At 44.6% G+C, this 22,254-nt stretch overlaps 1 pseudogene; it reads left to right on the top strand.

Moving 5' to 3' along the window:
- The first annotated feature begins 13,153 nt into the window (after positions 1–13,153).
- LOC142256150 (nicotinamide N-methyltransferase-like) lies at positions 13,154–19,450 on the top strand (annotated as a pseudogene).
- Positions 19,451–22,254: the final 2,804 nt, after the last annotated feature.

Genomic DNA, 22,254 nt, shown 5'->3' on the forward strand with positions numbered 1-22,254 from the left:
ATGAGACTTCTGGCTATTTGCTTATCAATATTTTAATAAAGAATAATATAATATTGAACTTGAACAATGTGATTTGTTTGAGGTGTCATTGCTTTTTGATTGCTTATTTATGAAAAAGTTATCCGTAGAGATAGAGTGTATCTTTTGAATTTCAAATTTGCCAGCTTTGACAATTTTCCCAAGAAATTCAAATTGGGGCAAATATATTTGTGCGAATCTCAACACTAAATTTTATTTAATTGCTGGTAGAGAGTGAAAGCAGACCCCGCTGACCATAAGAGCTTACATTCTATAGTAGGAAGGCTAGGGGACCCTGCTGAGGATAGCTGATGATAGAGAGTTTATACTGTGCAGGAGCAAGAGAAAGGACCCTGCCAACCATAAGAGCTTACACTCTACAGAAGAGAGAGAGGACCCCACTGGTCATAAGAGCTTACACTCTACAGGAGAGAAAGGGAGGACCCAACCGACCGTTACAGCTTACATTCTACAGAATAGAGAGGGAGAGAGAGAGAGAGAGAGAGAGAGAGAGAGGACCATGCTGGCCTTAAAAGCTTACACTCTACAGAAAAGAAAGAGAGATTACCCTGCCAACCATGAGAGCTTACACTCTACAGAAGAGAGAGAGGACCCCACTGGTCATAAGAGCTTACACTCTACAGGAGAGAAAGGGAGGACCCAACCGACCGTTACAGCTTACTTTCTACAGAATAGAGAGGGAGAGAGAGAGAGAGAGAGAGAGAGGACCATGCTGGCCTTAAAAGCTTACACTCTACAGAAAAGAAAGAGAGATTACCCTGCCAACCATGAGAGCTTACACTCTACAGAAAAGAGAGAGGACCCCACTGATCATAAGAGCTTACACTCTATAGGAGAGAGAAAAAGAGAGAGAGAGAGAGAGAAAACCCAACCCCACTGACCATAAGAGTTTACATTGTACAGATGAGGGAGAGAGAGAGGACCCCACTGATCGTAAGAGCTTAAACTCTACAGGAGAGAGAGAGAGAGTGGGCCCCATTGATCACAAGAGCTTACAATCTACAGGAGAGAGAGAGGACCCCACTGATCATAAGAGTTTACATTGTAGAGATGAGAGAGAGAGAGAGAGAGAGCACCCCACTGATCATAAGAGCTTAAACTCTACAGGAGAGAGAGAGTAGGCCCCATTGACCATAAGAGTTTACACTCTACAGGAGTGAGAGGATCCCACTGACCATAAGAACTTACACTGTATAGGAGAGAGAGGGAGGACCGCACCGACCTTTAGAGCTTACATACTACAGAAGAGAGAGAGGGAGAGAAAGAGAGCGGACCATGCTGATCTTAAAAGCTTACACTCTACAGAAGAGAAAGAGAGATGATCCTGCTTACCATAATAGCTTACACTCTACAAGAGAGAGAGAGGACCCACTGACAATAAGAGCTTTTATTCTATAGGGGAGAGAGAGGGAACCCTGCTGACCATAAGAGCTAACACTCTAAACAAGAAAGCGGACCCTGATGACCATAAGAGCTTACACTGTACAAGAGAGAGAGGACCCTGATGACCATACAAGCTTACACTCTACCATACAGAGTGAGTGGTAGGACCTCGCCGATGATAAGAGCTTACAAGAGAGAGAAAAAAGGACCACCCTAATCATAAAAGCTTACATTCTACAGGAGCAAAAGAGAGAGAGAGGACCCCTTTGACCATAAGAGCTTACACTCTACAGGAGAGAAGACCTCATCGATTATAAGAGCTTACATTCTACAGGAGAGAAAAAGGACCCGATTGACCACAAGAGTTTACAGTCTACAGAAGAAAGAGAGGACCCTGCTAACCATAACAGCTTACATTCTACAGAAGAGAGAGGACCCTCTGACCATAATAACCTACACTCTACAGGAGAGAGAGAGAAAGAGAGAGAGAGGACCCCACTCATCATGAGAGCTTACATTCTACAGGAGAAAGAGAGAGCGAGAGACAGGACCACACTAACCATAATAGCTTACACTCTACAGGAGAGAAAGGAGAATCTGCTGATCATAAGAGTTTCCACTCTGCAGAATAGAGAGAAAGAGAGGACCATGCTGTCCACAAGACCTTACACTCTTCAGGAGAGAAAGAGAAAGGACCCTGATGACCATAAGAGCTTACACCCTACAGGAGAAAGATAGAGGATCACACTAACTATAAGGCTGGGGCCACACGTAGCGATGCACCAACGATTCCACCAGCGATCCGACCTGGCAGGGATCGGTGGTGCGTCGCTACATGGTCGATGGTGAGCTGTCAATCAGGCAGATCTCACCAGCGACCAGCCACCAGCGACTCATGTAACGATACTGCCCTTGCTAACCAGGATAAATATCGGGTAACTAAGCAAAGTGCTTTGCTTGGTTACCTGATTTTTACCCTGGTTACCAACATACACCGCTTAAAGGCTGCAGCGCTGGCTCCCTGTATACGTAGCTAGGGTACACATCGGGTTCCTAAGCAAAGTGCTTTGCTTAGTTACCCAATATTTACCCTGGTTACCAGCGTACGCTGCTTACACAGAGTCGGTGCTCGTTGGTCTCCCGCAGTCAAACACGCCGATGCGTGTTGCACAGCAGGAGACCAATGACTAAAAAATGAACCAGAACAGTGTGTAACGATCAGCGATTTGACAGCAGGGGCCAGGTCGCTGCTTTGTGTAACACACAGCGAGATTGCTGATTAGGTCACTGATACGTCACAAAACCTGTTACTCAGCAGCGATCTCGCTATGGGAGAAGTATGCCTAAGAGATTACACTCTACAGAAGAGAGAGAGGACCGCACTGACCCTAAGAGCTTACACTACAGGAGAGAGAGAGAGGAGAACGCTGACTATAAGAGCTTACACCCTACCTGTAGAGGGTCATCTCTCTTCTCTCCTGAGAGAAAACCCCGCTGACTATAAGAGCTTACACTCTACAGAAGAGAGAGAGGACCCTGCTGACTATAAGAGCTTACACTTTACAGGAGAGAGAGGACCCTGCTGACTATAAGAGCTTACACTCTACCTGTAGAGGGTCATCTCTCTTCTCTCCTGAGAGAAAACCCCGCTGACTATAAGAGCTTACACTCTACAGAAGAGAGAGAGGACCCTGCTGACTATAAGAGCTTACACTTTACAGGAGAGAGAGGACCCTGCTGACTATAAGATCTTACATTGTACAGGATAGAGAGAAGACCCTGTTGACTCTGAGCTTACACTTGACAGTAGAGAGAGGACCCCGCTGAGTATAAGAGCTTATACTCTACAGGAGAAAGAGAGGACCCCGCTGATTATAAGAGCTTATACTCTACAGGAGAGAGAGAGAGAGGACCCCACTGACTGTAAGAGCTTATACTCTACAGGAGAGAGAGAGAGAGAGAGAGAGAGAGAGAGGACCCCGCTGACTATAAGAGCTTACACTCTACAGGAGAGAGAGGGACCCTGCTGACTATAAGAGCTCACACACTACAAAAAACAGAAAGATCTTCCCCGCGTAATATCATCTGATAGATATATCACGAAATCCGTAACTTGTGCTGCATTGCAACAGAGGCATATGACATGCATTATTATTTTTAAGAACCCTTGCACTTTATTACTTTGTATTTGTATGTGTATTTTATATATAGTAATTAAAAGTTACATTTTATTGTTACACTCATTTTGCTGGTTTATCTTTGTTTGACTCTAAAACGTTTTTGGAATTGAGATGTTAATAATGTTTTCCACTGTGAATTTGGTCTCTACTATGGACTGGGTGGATCTATTAATTTGGTATATATTGGTCGCATCTTTTCCCTGATGAAGCCTTGATTTACTAGAGATGAGCCACCCCCCTAGTGTTCGAGTTTGGTTCGTCGAACGGTGGGCAAGTTTGGCGAACGTTCGACGAACACCTTCGAACCCCATTGAAAACAATGGCAGGCAAACACAAACACATACAAACACATAGAAAACACCTTCTAAGGTGTCCAAAAGGTGACAAACAACTCACAAGACACCACAAACACATGGAAAAGTGACAAGGACATATACTCATGCAAAAACAAAAGAGCTGGACGAGTAATAGGAAGAGGAGACACAGATATAATAGTATCTGCAAGTGAACATCGATGCCATTACTGTGCAACTTGAGCCTTGCTCATTTTGGGCTTACAATCTGGATAAATTGCCTGAGCTCGCCACTTACGCCTTGGGGATCTTGTCGTGTCCCGCAGCCAGCGTTCTCTCGGAACGTGTCTTCAGTGCCGCTGGGGGTCTGCTGGCAGATAAGTGCAGGCATCTGTCCAGTGACAATGTGGACAGACTAGCGTTCATCAAGATGAACAAGTCATGGATCAGAGAGGACTTTTCTATCCCTGTGTCATCCTGGGGAGACGAAAGGCTGGAGGATTTTTGATAGTGCTTCATGCAAATCAACATGTGAAGTTTGCAACTGGGGGATAACTGATGCCAGTGAAGTGATATGTGGCCCAATTTTTGGAAAAGAGGGAGACTGTGGTTGGAGTCTCGTTGCTGTGTTTTACATGATTTTAGAAGGGCATGACATGCCCAAGAGGTTGACTTTCAGCATCTGCAAGCTGTTGGCTACAGAAATGCTGCCTTTCCACCCTTTTGACACAGAGGATTTTCGAGACCTTATGCCCATCGCAGTGCCCCAAGAGCGGATGCCCAGTAGCCACTCCTTCAAGAAAGGCGTGCCTGCGCTACACCAGCATGTCGCACACAACATCACCGCTTCCTTGAGAAACTCTGTGTGTGACAGGGTGCATTTCACCACAGATTCTTGGACCAGTAAGCATTGACAGGGGCGTTACATGTTGCTGACTGGGCACTGGGTAACTATGGTGAGAGATGGAGAAGGGTCTGCTGTGCAAGTCTTTCCGTCCCCACGAGTTGTGTGTCAATCCTTCCTCTGTATGTAGAAGTTCCTCCACTGCTTCTGCCTCCTCAACCTCGTCTGGGTCCTCAACCTCTGCTCAAAACCTGTCTTGTAAGGCCACTCACGTTGTAACTGTGCACAAGGAATCCCACACACCTCCTTACTATACTGGCAGCAGAGCTCAACGGCATCAGGCGTTCGACTCTTTACTTTGAAATGTTTGGGAAATGTGAGTCACACCGCTGAGGAGTTGTGGACGGTTAGCTCTGGAGAGTGAGACTGAGTTTCATCAATGGTTGTCGCCACTCAACCAGCAGCTAAGGAAGGCCGTGTGCGACAATGATGCAAACCTGGGTGCGTGCCTTCGCCGTGACAATGTGACACACGTGCTTTGTATGGCTCACGTGTTCAACCTGTTTATCCAGCAATTTTTAAACCACTATCCCGGCCTAGATGGCCTAAAAAAGGGTGTGGTGTCTTCCCATTGGTTGTAGCTGAATGATGGTACTTCAGCTGTGAGACAACCACCACCTACAGTCAGCCAGTGGTACTGCAGATCTCAAGGTAACTCAGCACAGTGGCTGAGCGGAACCTGCGGCCACCGGCGCCGCTGGCATCGACTCCTCTCCCATCACCAGCATTATCTACGAAAGGAACATGGTGTCACCTGGCGATTGGAGTACAAGTTGCAAGAGCGGACTCCGGTGGTGACATAACAGCCATGTGCGACAATGATACAAACCTGGGTTCGGCCCTTTGCCAGGGCAATGTGACAGACGTGCCTTGTATGGCTCTCGTGTTGAACCTGGTTGTCCAGCAATTTTTAAACCCCTATCCCGGCCTACATGGCCCTCTGCAGTGGGCATGCTTGCTATGTGCTCACTTCCACCATTCACACCCCGCAGCTGAACAACTTGCATCGCTCCAGAAGTCTTTCGGTCTGGCGTTTCACCGCCTGAAATGCGATGTGCCGACACACAGGAATTTAAATCTGCACATGTTGTAGCGTCTCTGGCAGCACCGGCGAGCCCTGCTGCAATACGTTATGACATATAGCCTGGGCTAACGAGATCCAGAGGTGGGGCAGATCACGCTGCTGGAGTGGTCTCAGATCAAGGACCTATGCACCCTTCTTCGAAGTTTACAAATGGCGACGAAGATATTTACCGCTGACGTTGCCATTATCGGCATGACAATTCCGATCATCTGCATCCTGGAGCACACTCTAAACAGTATTGATAGTCAGGTGGTGGGACAAGAGGAATGGGAGGAAGTACAGGAGGAGTCATATGTGGAAGGGATACCAAAATCCCCAAGGTCCAGACGGTCAGTAGCACCAAGGCGGCAGGCATGGGACGGTGAGGAAGAGGGATTAACAAGGGCGCATAGTAGCAGCCAAACTGTTGAGGAAGGTGCAGGAGCCCAGGAAGAAATGGAGGACGAACTGACGATAGACATGGAAGACTCAGCAGATGAGGGAGAGCTTGATCACATTTCTGTTGTGCGAGGTTGGGGGGAGAGGGCAGAGGAAGGAGGCATGATTCTCACCTCTCCACCACGAACACAGCAAGGACTTGGTCCGCATGGATGCGCAAGACACATGAGTGCCTTCTTGCTGCACTACCTACAACATGACCATCGGATTGTCCAAATTCGAAGTAATGCTGACTACTGGGTTGCCACAGTCTTAGATCCCCGTTACAAGACAAAATTTGACAAAATAAGTTCTGCCATAGAAAGGGACGCACGTATGCAGGAGTATCAGCAGAAGCTGTTACGCAATCTTAGGCCCTCTTCACACGTCAGTGATTCTGGTACGTATGTGCTTTTTTTTATACGTACCAGAATGACTAACATACGCATACGCACACCCATTATAATCAATGGGTCTGCTCACACATCAGGGATTTTTCACTGAACATGTCTCCGTGCAGCGTACACCCGTGGCTGTGATTCTGCACGGAGACAAGTCAGTTTTTTTCTGGCATCACTGATGACCCACGGACCACACTATGGTGTGATCCGTGTGTGATCCGGGAAACACGTACCAGAAAATCACGGACATATTACATATTTTCAACTTACCTTGCCTGCGATTTGCTCTGCAGCCTCCGCTCTCGGCAGCTCCTGCCTGGCTCATGAATATTCATGAAAGCAGGAATAGCCGACCAGGAAGTAGCTGCTGAGAGCGGTGGGTGGACGCTGCAGAGCTGAGGAGATTAGCACCATGGATAGCAGGAGCAAAGGCAGGTGAGTAATGTCAATATGCAATCACGGATTGCACATGGACAACCCACGTGTGCCGTGAATCATGGAACACGGAGAGACATGTGCGTGTTTTACACGTCAGTGAAGAACGTCAGTGTTTTTCACTGACGTGTGAAACGGATGAATCTCAACGCTTTGTCATGGCTAGGAGGAAATGGTCTTTCACTTGTCCACATCTGAGGGACCGAGGGTTGGCTGCTGTGCTGAGATGGTGTTGAGTAGGGTGCCCCTGCAGAGTTGCAAATTTGGTCATATACAAAATGAGTGGAAAAAGGCCATATGCTGGTGGAAAGGGGAACAGGTGTGTTGGAAAGGGGAAAAAGTTTGTGTCCATGGGTTTGGTGGTTAAGCAACAGTAACATCTGCTGAAGATACACCATCTGTTACGGGGGGACTGTCAGATTTGGATAAGGTGGTATACATCCCAATCGCCAGTCGGGGTCCACCGTGCTCCCAGATGGAAAAGGAGATGCTGGCAACCCGAAGGTTAGGCGGAGGATACAGAGCTGGGTGGCTCTGAAAGAAATAGTAGCCTGAACCGAGTTAGACGACAATCGGATCTGAAGACATGGAACCCTGTTAGGGTCACAGGGTCCACACACCCAGCCCAGGAACTCCCTGTTAACAACACAGGGGCCATTGGGTACGCTGTCCGTGTGCATAGGGGGCACACCTGTGGACAGCAGGTGCTGCAGCAGCAGCCCAGTTAATGCCGCTGTGCTGCAGTAGCAGGACTGGTAGGAAAGGAGCTGGTCATAACCGTTCTGTGTTACCAAGTGTGGTGGCGGCCTGCACCGACGCCCTATCCCTACCTACCTCTGGCCTAAAGCCGCAATGGGTTCAACACATGGAGGTTTGCTCTGTCTGAGCATAATAGAAGACTGCGCACCTCCTTGTTGTCTCCAGACCCTTTTCTAACCTGGGTCCGCCCCAACCCAGGGTGGACAACAATGCACCTCCAGGAGACAAAATCAGAGGGCCACGGTATCAGTGACATAACCAGCAGCCTATCCGGAACCGCCACTTCAATGATGACCTCATGGCAGCCACACCATAAACACCTCACCAGTCATCGTCTGACGAACAATGATGAGGTGCCAAATTATAGGGGCGGGCCTCTGCGAGCCAGTCCGGAGTGGCCACATCATCAGAACACCTGATGCCCTCTGGACTATCATGGACTGCCACCTCACGGACATGGCCAGTGAGTTCCTTAATGGACCTAGCCTCTGATGCACTTAGTGCCTGAGCATGCTCATTAGCCTGAAAAACAGTCTCACAAAAAAGACTATCAGCTTCTGCATGCTCTGTAGGCCCAACACAGGACTTAGACACGGCACGGAGTCCAAGTACCTGTGCAAAGAGGCTTTTTTCACTAAGTGTGGCAGCATGCACAGTAGCTTGAACTGAGGACTTAGCCTCAGGAATGGCACAGTCATGCTGAGCATGCTCAGTAGGCGAAACACTGGACTTAGGCTGTGGCTGGGGTAAATCGGCACACGCATGCACACTAGCCGTCTCTCCACACTTAGACGTGGAGGAAGAAGCAGCCAGCTGGACGACCAGAGGCACGGACAAAAATGGCAGCTGATGCCTGGGCGCAACTGGAACCTCAGCAGGCTGCTTGCGTCTACGGCGGCACCGATTCGTAACACCAACTACCAGCCAAAATAACAGGTGTACTTCTTCTCATGGATAATCTGATATTATCCCTTTTTTCACGGACACGACCATCGCTACAAAATGTAGATGAGGCACCAAAAGAGCAGGTGCTTCAATGGATCTCAAGTGCTCCATCAAGTGGCCTCTCCTCCACCTCAACTTCAATATGCCAAATACTCCATTCCTCTGTGGTGTCAACCCAATTGCACTTGCTTCCTAACAGCTCTCAAGTTTCCACCAGCCCTGCTGAGTATGTGGTAACAGAGATGGTTGAGTCTGCAGAGTTGTTCAGTCACACTATAGCCTGGGAATCAGAGGTCTGCTCTAAAGATGCAGTGAGTCCAGACAAGGAAATGATCTGCACTGATGCCCAGAAGCTTTGTGAGTCGGATCCAAGCTCCGATGAAGAAGGTGCTGACCATAATGTACACCCTCATTCCCAAACTGTATATCCTCCTGGTGGAGACAATGGGGAACATGCTGATGAGACTCAGATACCTGATTGGAACGACAACTTTACTATTCGGTCAAGGCAGGAAGAGGTTGGCTCGAAGGAGTCAGGGCGAGGGGAGTGAAAACACACAGAGTGATGATGAGGTTGGAGACCCCACTTACTGTCAAACCAAAGTCAGCCAGTCGATGAGGTCAGCAGAGGAGGTGGAGGAGGATGCTACTGATGACGAGGTTAGGTTGCATCTTCCTGGACATAGACAAAGTACTGGAAGCACGTCAACAACTGGATCCTCAGCCACAACTCTGCCTCCAAGCAGAAGTCGTGGTGGCTCTGCAGGTTGCATGGGCTGTAAGCCTTGCCTAGCCTGGGGCATTATTTACATCGCAAAAGACCACTCAAGTCATGTCATCTGTAAGATTTGTCACCAATCTCTAAGTAGAGGCTAAAAACTCACTACTTTGAGTACTTCGTCCATGAAGTGTCACATGGATATGAAGTGATAGCGTGAGGGTATATTGATGAGCTTTATCCACTGTGAATGCAACATGCTTATTTGCCATTCATTGCATGCATTGTTGCAGACTACCCACAAGGAGCTACTGTTTTTTTCCATCTGCCTTTGACTGTTTTGTCACTATAGCAATAGCAAAACGGTCTTCGGCTGTGGACTTGGAGACTGGAGGAGGTGCTGTCTGTGAACTGAAGGAAAAGCTAAAAGCTGTGCGTTACAGCAAGGAGCCACCGCGGAAACACTTTGGTGGATTGTGAGGAAACTCGTGTTGGAGTTTGGTGAGGAGGACCGTAACGCCTGTGAGCAGCATCCTGTGCCGGAGACCGACAATCTTTCGGTGCTATCTATACGGTTTACGGTGAGAGGATCATAAACTATGTAATTATGGCAACTGGACACCACAGTACCTGGGTACGGTAGGCTGGGCCCAGACACTAATGCGTGCACGCTACACTTTGTTTTGTTAACAAAACACATATCTGTTCTCCTTAGGCCGACTATATAGACAATAAAGCGGGCTTTACACGCTGCAACATCGCTAGCAATTGCTCGCGATGTCGAGCGCGATAGCACCCGCCCCCATCGCACATGCGATATTGTGTGATTGCTGCCGTAGTGAACATTATCGCTATGGCAGCTTCACACGCACATACCTGGTTGGCGACGTTACTGTGACTGCCGAACAATCCCTCCATCAAGGGGAGGTGCATTCGGCATCACAGCGACATCACCGCGATGTCACTAAGTGGCCGGCCAATAGCAGAGGAGGGGCGGAGATGAGCGGGACATAACATCCCGCCCACCTCCTTCCTTCCGCATTGCCGGTGGATGCAGGTAAGGAGATGTTTGTCGTTCCTGCGGTGTCACACATAGCGATGTGTGGTGCTGCAGGAACGACAAACAACATCATACCGACAGCTTTAATGATATTATGGAAAGGAGCGACGTGTCACCGATCAACAGTTTTTCACGTTTTTGCGATCGTCGCTCCTAGGGTTTACACACTGCGATGTCGGTAACGGCGCCAGATGTGCATCACTAACGACGTGACCCCCGACGATATATTGTTACCAATGTCACAACGTGTAAAGCCCCCTTAAGACTTGCTGCCTCTGCTCTGTCAATTTGTCAGTTACAGTTAAAATCTTAAAGGGACAGCAACACATGTTTGCATTGACTGTTGCTTTACAAGATTTCCAAGACTGTGTTGCTGAGCTGTGTGGTTTGACTTACCACTGTTATCATCTGCCTTATCTGAGATGCTTCAGCTAACAAGGGTATTCAGGGGGGGTTAATGGGTTTTGTCTATGTTTAGGTAGATAACTTGTAAGCTCATGTGATGCGCCACTGGTAAGTCGTGTTCGCACACACACACACAGACACACACACACAGACACACACACACACACACACAATTACTACTACTACGCAGAGAGAATACCAGGTAGTAGGCAACTGTTTAGACAGTCCCTTGGTTAGGCAAAGGTTGGTGAGAAGGGGGTATAAATGGCCATTATGATTGTCGCAGCTATGGGTGTAGGTTTTTGGGCTGGTGAATAGATTGTTCTATTCTTTCAGTTTTATGCATGGTTGTTATTGTTTGTTTTGGTAAAGTTAATCAATCATTTATCAACCCAACTACCTAGAGTCCTTTTCCTAGTGCGTGGTTTTGCTGTATACTGGGGAGCCCACCCTGTACACAACTTTAAATGAAGCATAAGTCACAATGGGAAGTTCACTGTGCTACAATGCGGCCTAGCATTCCGGTGCAACCACCGCCTGCCCCATCAAGTGCATCTGCGTGCTCTTCATCCTCTGTGACTGTGGGGACAGCAGTCACACATGCTTTTTGACACTGACCTTCCACCCCTTTACCCACAACAGGCAGTGTGATTGGCAGGTCGTCAGTTGTGGAAACAGCTGCTGGTGTTGAGCTCTCTCAGACATCGAGAGAACCACCTTTGGATGAAGTCAACATTATATCCACGCCTGCACCTTCGTCACAGATTGGCTGGACTATCTGCAGTTAATAATTACGTAGCAAAAATGGAGAGGAGTGTAGAATGCACATGTGGTGTACCTTGCTTGACAGCTAAGAAACCCAAAGGTAGTATCCTAGACAATTTTAGTATGCCCCTAACAGTGGCAACACTGTTTGCAATTAGAATTGCGTAGCAAAAAATGGACAGGTGTGTAGAATGCAGAGATGGTGTACCTTGCTTGGCAGCAAAGGAACACTAAGGTAGTATCCCAGACAATTTTAGTATGCCCCTAACAGTGGCAGCACTGTTTGCAATTAAAATTGCGTAGCAAAAAATGGACAGGTGTGTAGAATGCAGAGATGCCGTCCCCCACGCACACCATACGCTGAATTTTGATAATATCATGATTCACAGTGACTCACACTATTACAGTGAAAAGCCAGCTAGTAACTAGCTACTCTTTTGTGTGATCGAACCGTGCTCGAATGGTAACTCGAACTGCCGAGCTTTAAGCAAATCGTTCGAGTTTGTTGAACGACTCAAACACCGCCCACAATCACTCGAATTTGAAATTGGCGAACTGTTCGAGTCGAACATCGCTCAACTCTAGTATTTACATTTGGCGAAATGTGCGTTGGATTGCTTAGGGGCATTTTCCATGTGGGGATACCCTGTGTAGGGACACTCTTTTTTAGTATACTTGCACATAGCACTTTTTTCATTCATGTGACCACAAGGCATACACCCTTTAGACAGTGTTGACAACATACCATATTTACTACTGTTGACTTGGTATTTTAATATGTACATTTTGTTACCATATACTATTCAGGTTGTATGTTCTCTCCACTGGACTGGGGTATTTTTTTCACACATGTTGTGAGGACATATGGTGTACGCATTGTTAGATATTAATACTCAGTTCATGCCTATGGATGTTTATTTATTACTTGACATCATTCTTGTGTCCATGCCAAGGGCTTACATCCCCTCTCCATGCAGTTTTTAGTGTAATTTTAATCATAACCACCCTTTCTTGATTCTTTATAGATGTGCTTTTGTATTTTGCATTGTATCATTTAATAAATATTTGTGATCAATTTTGCACTATATATTACTCCGATTCTCCTGATTTCATGTACTTTTGTATATATATATATATATATATCACAGTTTGCAATGCTTATTTAGTTGTTGCACTTTACTACTGTCTGTTTGTACGCCTCTGTATATTTTAGGTATTCATTAAAAGTTAATTTTTACTTTTTCATGCTGTTTTGGAATGTAAATTTATTTGAACTCATCCCCATGACTGACTCATTAAAACACCTTGTGATAAGTGAAGACCTGGAGTTTAGGGAGTGTCATTCTGACTGTGATACCAGATTAGATGATGGATTCCAGAAACGTTAAGGTCTATTACGAATCTGGCTTTGATTCCAGGCAATATCTAGAGCATTATGGGTCAGATAGCCCAGACATGGCCTTTAAAGAGGATTTTTTGAAATTTCCCATTGAAAATCTTAGAAAAACGTTCACAGAAGGTAAGTATATTGTGATGTTTAAGAATTTTTTTTATGCTTCTACTAAAAAATTTTTCCTTATAACATCAATGGTATCATCTTGGCAAAACCAATAAGCATCATCCGTGACCAGAGGAGGAACCATACTGCCCCTGTCAAATTAACTAATGGGACCAGAGCAAAGCCTTGGTCACGGAATAGAATGTATCTATATTCTCAAGGCTTGGTGGTTTCTCCTTATAAAATCACTGTCTCTCCTTATAATGTCCCAATCCTTTGACAACTTTTTAGGGATGATAAAAGGTAACTGAAATTCCAAATGGGGGAGGTAATTACTTAAAATCTGCTTTCTCCTGTAAAATTCTGGATTACCAGTTTTTGCTTCTGTTGTTTTCTATTTCTAATGATTTTTGATAAAACTAAAATTTCCATAGCAGGTTCCTACTTGCCCATACACATGAAGGTTTGTAACCCAGAAAGAGGCTTCAGTTCAGTGTAGGTGCTCTGAATATGAGATATGCCTTGGCGTGACTACTGGGCAGATATTGAAATGGATATTTTTGTATGATAAATATCTCACTTTTTCTCAGATTTCCTTAAGCAGTAATGTATATCTGTATTCTAGCATTCATTGTTTGCATGATTTAGAATTTCAAAATGCAATTGTCTTTTGTTGTTACTATTGCCATGCACAGTCATGGCCGAAAGCGTTGGCACCCTTGAAATTGTTCCAGAAAATTATTGCATTTACACATTTTATTCTACATATTTTTATTTCCTTTGTGTGTACACCAAGGTTTTGACCAATAAAGTGTATATGACATGGCCACGGGGTGTTGGGGATTACTCGTCACCGAGCCGGTTTCGATTTGGGATGTCACAACGGCCTGGCCCAGTTTTGTGACCCTGGTGGTGTCAATAAAGATGAGGATGGGGATGATAGGAGTAGTTAGTTGTGACACCATTTGTGGTATGCGGTCAGTTATTAGCCGCCACTGCGGGAAGTCTCTCTCTTCTGGGGCAGATGGTGATGCATCTCGAGTTTTGCAGCTCTCCACAGGTAGAGCTATTCCCCAGGGAAGATGTTGGGAGTAGTAATCACGTATGGCGCAGTGCCGCAATGATGGGAGCGCTGGCAATGATGAGACGACACAGAGGGTGCAGTTCAAGTTCTTTACTCACTCATGTCTTTGGAGTGCAGTGTTCCGTTGTGATAGGCTCCAACCAATCCTGGACAGTTCAGAGGTCAAGGCCGGTGTTTCCATCTGTGTGTCCTTTCCAGTGGTCTTCCCTCCACCCCAGCTCCTGGGTCGTAGAACGGGTCACAGGTACCTACTGCACTCCCCGCGAACCCTGGGATCCCCCTTCTTCCTAAGAACCCGGATCGAGCCTCCACGGACCCCTGTTTGTGCAGTGTCTTCTGACATCTCTCCTGAGTGTGACCTGGCACTTGCTGCGCCTGCAGTTAACTTCTGACTGACTTGTGTTTGAGATGGCTCCTCACCTCCCTTGCAGGTGCCCTGCCTCCCGGGTTGCTAAACTAGTGGGCAAGAAGTCACATACCTCATGATGGCCACCCCCGGCTCCTACCCTGGCCCAGTCCCAGTGACAGAGCTCCTGTGTTATGTGTTGGATGTGTTTTGGTGGTTTACCAGCGACAACCTCCACCGTATCCGAGATGAATACTCGCAGTACCCTGTGGCGCCTGAAGTAACTGAAGGGGCCACATATACCTTTTTATCATATTCATTATTGACCATTTTTTGCCTTTTTCTCCCTCCTCTGTATGTAGTGTGTTCTTGCCGATGGTCAGTTTTTGCATCACAGTCCTTCATTTATTTGCACTCCCACTATACATACATTTGCATATTTTTATGTTCAATTGATATTGATATCTACATTTTATGTTTCTATATATTTACTTTGTTTTACCTTTGATTCTTTCTTAACTATTAATCTGGGATTCAAATCCGAAGTTCAAATCCATCCCAGTTGCCCCATTGAAAATAAAAGTTAAAAAAAATAAAAAATATACTATTTGGTATCACCGCATTCAGAAATGCCCGAGCTATCAAAATATAAAAACAATTAATCTGATCGGTACGGTGCAAGCAAAAAAGTCCAAACACTAAAATTACATTTTTTGGTCACCGCAATTTTTTTTTTGAAATGCAATAACAGGCAATCAAAACATAGCATCTGCACTAAAATGGTACAATTAAAAATGTCAGCTCAAGACGCAAAAGTGAACAGTTTCAGTGTGGTTGAGATCTAATCCTCTTCTATCAGCATCAGCCATCTATATAATACTATGTGCAGCAAGTGACCGCTGCAAACAAGAGGGGAGGATAAGAACGCACCTGCACTCACTGACACTGTGTTTGCTCTTGGAACTGTTGTTTCAGTGAGTGCAGGGCAGAGTAATGGGATTTCGTTTAAACAACATAATGAGAGGTACAGAGGATTGCAACAGATGACCTAGGACAATGCACTTAGGCCCTGGCTACACCGAATCCACCATCATTTAAATATCTAATAAAATGTTTTTATACATAAAATGCAATAGACGAAATCTAAATTACAAGAATATTTTTTATAGGGTCTAAGTTTCCCATATTAATGTATTAATGATTTAATTTGAGGTCTGGGGATGACAGACACCTTTTAAATACTTTGCTGGAACTCTCAAGCGCTTTTTTTCCATCTATTTCTGGGGCTTCTTGAAGTGTTTGCGGTCATTGTTTTGCTGGAAGACCCATGACCTAGAAAACAAACCCAACTTTCGTATACTGGGCACTACATTGCCACTCAAAATCCTTTGGTAATCTCAGATTTCTTGATGCCTTGTACACAGTCAAAACCCCCAGTTCCCAAGGCAGCAAAAAAAACCCCCAAATATCTCTGAGCCTCCAACATGTGTGACTGTAGGTGTTGTGTTTTTTTCTTTTTAAGCCTTATTCCATTTTCGGTAAACAGTAGAAAAATGTGCTTTACCAAAAATCTCTATCTTGGTCTCATCTGTCCACAAGATGCTTTCCAAAGATGATTTTGGTTACTATTGAACATTTTGGCAAACTGTAGTTTACATTTTTTATGTCACTGTGTCAGCAATTGGGTCCTCCTGGGTCTCATCCATAGTGTTTAATTTCATTCAAATGTGGACATTTAGTTCTCACTGACACTGCTGCCCATACACTTGTTTTGGCAAGCTACAGTCTAACTTTTTCATGTTTTTGTAAGCAGTGTGGTCCTCCTGGGTCTCCTCCATCGTTTAAATATCTAATAAAATGTTTTTATACATAAAATGTATAAATTATTTAATTTCAGGTTTGGAGGCAACAGACACCTTGTAAATACTTTTCAGAAATTGATTGTTTATCTACATCTATGAGGGCTTAACATATCAGATTGAATATTTGGATTTTTTTCTGCAGGTCATATTAAAGGAGACGTCTTGATTGACCTTAGTAGTGGTTCCCTGGTTCATCAATTATACGCAGCCTGTGATTTTTTTCAAGCACATCATAGTCCTGAAATTCAGAAACAGATGCATCATGGAGCTGAAGAGATGGGTGGACTCACGTACAGGAGCGTTTCATTGGGGACATGTCACAAAACTTCATGAAGATGTAGAAGAAAGGTGAGATGAAAAGGAGAAATATGGCAGATCTATCGTCTAGACAGTGCCGATTATAGTTTTTTTTGCTGACAGAAATGTAATCATAGAAGATTTTTTTTGTGAAAATCAGTTATCAGCTTACCAAAGTATAGATGGTGACCTAAAGATCAGGACAGGTGTGACCATTGGATACTCTACCGATCGTCCGAACAAGGCATTTTTATCCTAATTAAAAAGGAGCTCCTATCATTCCCTTTGGGCTGTTGAGCGCCGCACTAGGCTTTTTCCAGCAAACCCACACAAAATGAATAGAATGGTGGATGGGCATCTGACCTGCTCAACTATTAATGGGAATAATTTCTTCTTCTGCCAATTCGTAATTTGTGAAGGGTCACAGCGGTCAAACCCAAACTGATGAAGTCAATATCACTTATCCAATGGATAGGTGATAACTTATCATTAACAAACAACTCTGTTGAAAGGTGCACCCCCGCAACAAACTATTGGGGTCACATTCACACATAAGTTTGAGCACAATCTCTCCCCCAATGAAGCTACTCTAAAATGCAGCAGATGTTTTGATAGAAAACTCTAGACTGATGATCTTCTATGTATACACACCTTGAGAACACACCCTTAGCCTTGATAAGTTTTATGCCTTGAAGCTAAGGATTTCCCGACCTGCTCGTTCCACCTGTCACTATTTACATAGACAGACCCCTTCTTCTTTCTGTCTGTTCTGTCAACCACTAGGGGAAGCTCCATTCAGAATCCTTCAGGGCACAAGTTACAGAGGAGTGAATGAAGAGTCTATCCCATACCCTGGTGTTCAAATTTATGCCGGTGGTGAGATTCTGTACTCACATCATGGTAGCTGTGGCCCTAGGCCATGCACATATTCCATTTTTGCATTGCTAGCCTATACAACATCACATAGCATTTTTGCCCTAAAGATCATTATACTGATTCATAAGGTCCTGTAAAATAGTGGCTACTATTGGAAGGAACTTAGACCCCTCTTAAAGAATTGAGCTTGTCTGAAAAGTGTACATCGCCACAAAATCTTACTTGATTATGATTTCTGATGTAAGAATACCATGATTTAGATGAGCTATGGCGTCACCCCCTTGTCCCACCCCGGCTCAGCCATTTTAATAGAGTTGGGTGAAACCGGCCAAAAATTGAAGCCAAAAATGGCACAATTTTTGTCCATCTCCATATTGCAAAAAATCGTTGAAACTTTTAAAAGCAACTTAAGTCATAATTCAGGTTTAATTGCTTTGATGAATTGGGACCTTCGTACTCCAGCCTTGGTTGCATTCAAGTCTTTCTGTATTGGAAGGCACCAGTCCGGTGCTAAATACCGATATTTCATTTTGTCCTTTTGATTTTGACTCTGGAACATTTTATTTTCTATTTCAGTGATAAACTACAGGAAAAAGAAGAAAAAATGAAGTCAGCCCTTCAACATGTTGTGAAATGTGATCTCAAGAAAGAAAATATGATGGACCCGATCGTCTTACCGCCAGCAGATTGTATCATCTGTGGTTGGCTCCTAGATAATATCAGCAAAGACCAAGATGATTACATGAGACATCTCAGGAAGTTCTCAAGGTTGTTAAAACCGGGAGGACACTTAATTTTACTTGGGTGTACGGAGTCAACGTATTTCATGGTTGGGAAAGAAAAGTTTTTTCATCTCAGTTATGATGAGGATTTTCCCAGGAAAGCTCTAGTTGAAGCAGGTTTTGTCATTGACCGCAGTGAGGTAAAGAAGAGAACATCTATGAGTGACCTCCTTGACTATACGAGCGTCATATTCATTGCAGCTCACAAAGAGAATTAGGTTTGAGTACAAATTTGAAAATAAAGGGGTTGGGCCAAAAAATTAAAATATCACTTATCCACAAGATAGATGGAAACTTGGGGACTTTTGGTGACCGATCATTGTAACCCCCATTGGTCCCATGAGCCGGGCTCTGCAGTGTCCTAATAGAATAAAGCAGAGAACCCACATATGCTCCATTGCTCCATATACAGTTTATTACACGTATAGAGAAAGCTAAGTTCCACAGATAATAAATTAATTTGGGTGGAATATTCACTCCATGAAATTGTTCACTAAGTTGTTGCCTATCCATCGGCTTTTATGACTCAATCCCTTTTTGCCTGAATAACAGGAGTTTCCACATAAGATTAAAACAATATGAAATAATTCTATCAGTGCTTGCATCATGATTCTAATTAACTAGAAATGTTCATAGAATTCTGCTAATTTAAGGATGTAGAATCTAATGTATAATAGGGCTTTTTTTTACTCCTTTAAAATCCTTAAATTACACATTTCCATAATTCCAAAATTCTTCTAAAAGTCTCATAATATTTCTTCATAGCAAGTGAGTCGTTTTCTTTCTTATATACAATTTAATATTATCTGCAGAAACATAAGAGTGAATTTCTGTTATTTTGTTTGCTATTACTACTTGATGTTTTGAACCTATATGTGGGAGATCACAACTAGGAGATCATATGGTGTAATGAGACTTCTGGCTATTTGCATAGCAATATTTTAATAAATAATAATATAATATTGAACTTGAACCATGTGATTTGCTTCAGGTGTCATTGCTATTTGCTTGCTTCTTTATGAAAAGGTTATCTGTAGAGATGAGTGTATATTTTGAATTTGCCAGGTTTAACAAATTTTCTCAAGAAATTCTGGAAAATATATTTGCGCGAATCTCAGTAATGGAAAAGTTGTAATTGTTAGTAGAAAGTGGGAGAAATCACATCTGACCATAAGAGCTTACACTCTACAGTAGGGAGAGAGAGAGGACCCCGCTAATAAGAGCTTACATTCTATAGGAGAGAGAGAAGGAGAGAGAGAGAAAGGACCTCACTGATCATAGGAGCTTACACTCTACAGTAGAGAGAAAGGACCCCACTGATGATAAGAGCTTACATTTTATAGGCGAGAGAGAGAGAAAGAGAGGACCTCACTGATCATAGGAGCTTACACTCTACAGTAGAGAGAGAAAGGACCCTGCTTCTATTAAGAACTTTGACTCTACAGGAGAGAGAGTAACCCGCTGACCATAAGAGCTTACACTCTACAGGAGAGACAGAGAGAGAGAGACTACACCACTGACCAAGAAAGCTTACACTCTACAGGAGAGAGAGAGGGAATACCCCACTGACCAAGAGAGCTTATACTCTACAGAAGACAGAGAAAGTACCCCACTGACTATAAGAGCTTACACTCTACAAGAGAAAGAGATGAACCTGCTGTCCAAAAGAGCTGACACTCTACAGGAGAGAGAGGACCTTGCTAATGATATGAGCTTAAACTCTACAGGAGAGAGAAAGAGAGGACTCTGCTGACCATAAGAGCTTACACTCTACAGGAGAGAGAGAGAGAGAGAGGATCAACTGACTATAAGAGCTTACACTATACTGTACAAATAGTTGGAGAGAAAGGATCACTCTTACCAGAAGAGCTTGCACTGCATAGAATAGAGAGCAAGAGATAGGACCCACTGATCATAAGAGATTACACCCTACAAGAGATAGAGGACCCCACTGAATATGAGAGCTGACCCTCTAAGTGAAAGAGAGAGAGAGAGAGAAGACCCTGCCGATCATAAGAGCTTACACTCCACAGGAGAGAGAGACTTGTCCAGTAACAATGAAATAGAAACTGACACTGCCATACAAACTGTGCTCTCACAGGGAATGGCTGACATCTGATGGAACAAGAACTGACCACTACTGTACAAGGTATGATTATCCACTAGACGTCATAGCTGCAGGACATTATTGGCAGGCCGTGTAGCAATTAGAGAGAGAGAGGACCCCGCTGACCTTAGGAGCTTACACTCTATAGAAGAGAGGAGACCCTGCTGACCATAAGAATTTACATCCTAAAAAGAAAGAACAATGACCCTGCTGACCATAAGAGCTTCCACTCTGCAGGAGAGAGAGAGGACCCTGAAGACCATAAGAGCTTACACTCTACAGGAGAGAGGACCCCACTAATCATAGCTTACATTCTACAGGAGAGAGAAGGAGAGAGAACCCTACTGACCATAAGACCTTACACTCTACAGGGGAGAGAGAGAGGAAGAGACAGGGAGGACCCTGCTGACCATAAGAGCTTACACTCTACAGAAGAGGGAGCAAGAGAGGACTGTGCTGACCATAAAGGGTGCTTTACACGCTGCGACATCGCTAGCGATAGCTAGCAATGTCGTGTGCGATAGCTCTCGCCCCCGTCATTCGTGTGACATTTGGTGATCGCTGCCGTAGCGAACATTATCGCTACGGCAGTGTCACACGCACATACCTTTTCAGCGATGTCGCTGTGACCGCCGAACAATCCCTCCTTCAAGGGGGAGGTGCATTCGGAGTCATATCGACGTCACTGCAGCGTGACTAAGCGGCCGCCCAATAGCAGAGGAGGGGCAGAGATGAGCGGTCGGAACATGCCGCCCACCTCCTTCCTTCCTCATTGCCGGTGGACGCAGGTAAGGAGATGTTTGTCGTTCCTGCGGTGTCACACACAGCGATGTGTGGTGCCCCAGGGATGACGAACAACATCTCTACTGCAGCAGCAACGATATTATGAAAAGGAGCGACGTGTCAATGATCAACGATTTTTGACGCTTTTGCGATCGTTGAACGTCGCTCCTTGGTGTCACATGCTGCGATGTCGCTAACGGCGCCGGATGTGCGTCACTAACGACATGACCCTGACAATATATCGTTAACGATGTTGCAGCGTGTAAAGCACCCTTAAGAGCTTACCTTCTACAGGAGAAAGAGCGAGAAAGGACCCGGGTGACCATAAGAGCTTACACTCTACAGCGTCTGTTCAGACTGGTAAGGATACATTGATCTTGTACACAATTGGTGTCTGATTAACAGGGCAAACCTATTTAGAGTGGATTGGAAACCTTTCCCACAATATCTTCTGATACATATATCACAATACACAACAGAGGATATGACATTTTTACAGATACTTCCACTTTATCACTTTGTATTTGTATGTGTATTTTATACATAGTGATTCAAATTTACATTTGAGTATAAAAGTTTTCAGAATTAAAATATTACTAATGTTCCATGTAAATTTATTATAAAACATCCCCATGACTGACTAACGAAAATACCTTGTGATGTGACAAGTAAAGACCTTGAGTTTCGGAGAGTCATTTTGACTATGATACCAGATTAAACGATGGATTCCAGAGGCTCTAAAGCAGGGGTCTCAAACTCGGCTGGGTGTATGGGCCGCACAGAGGAAAAAAATAATTTGGGGGCCGCATTCTTTGCAGGACAAAGTGAGAT

This window comes from Anomaloglossus baeobatrachus, chromosome 11 (assembly GCF_048569485.1).
Source record: "Anomaloglossus baeobatrachus isolate aAnoBae1 chromosome 11, aAnoBae1.hap1, whole genome shotgun sequence".
Taxonomy (NCBI): Eukaryota; Metazoa; Chordata; class Amphibia; order Anura; family Aromobatidae; genus Anomaloglossus; species Anomaloglossus baeobatrachus.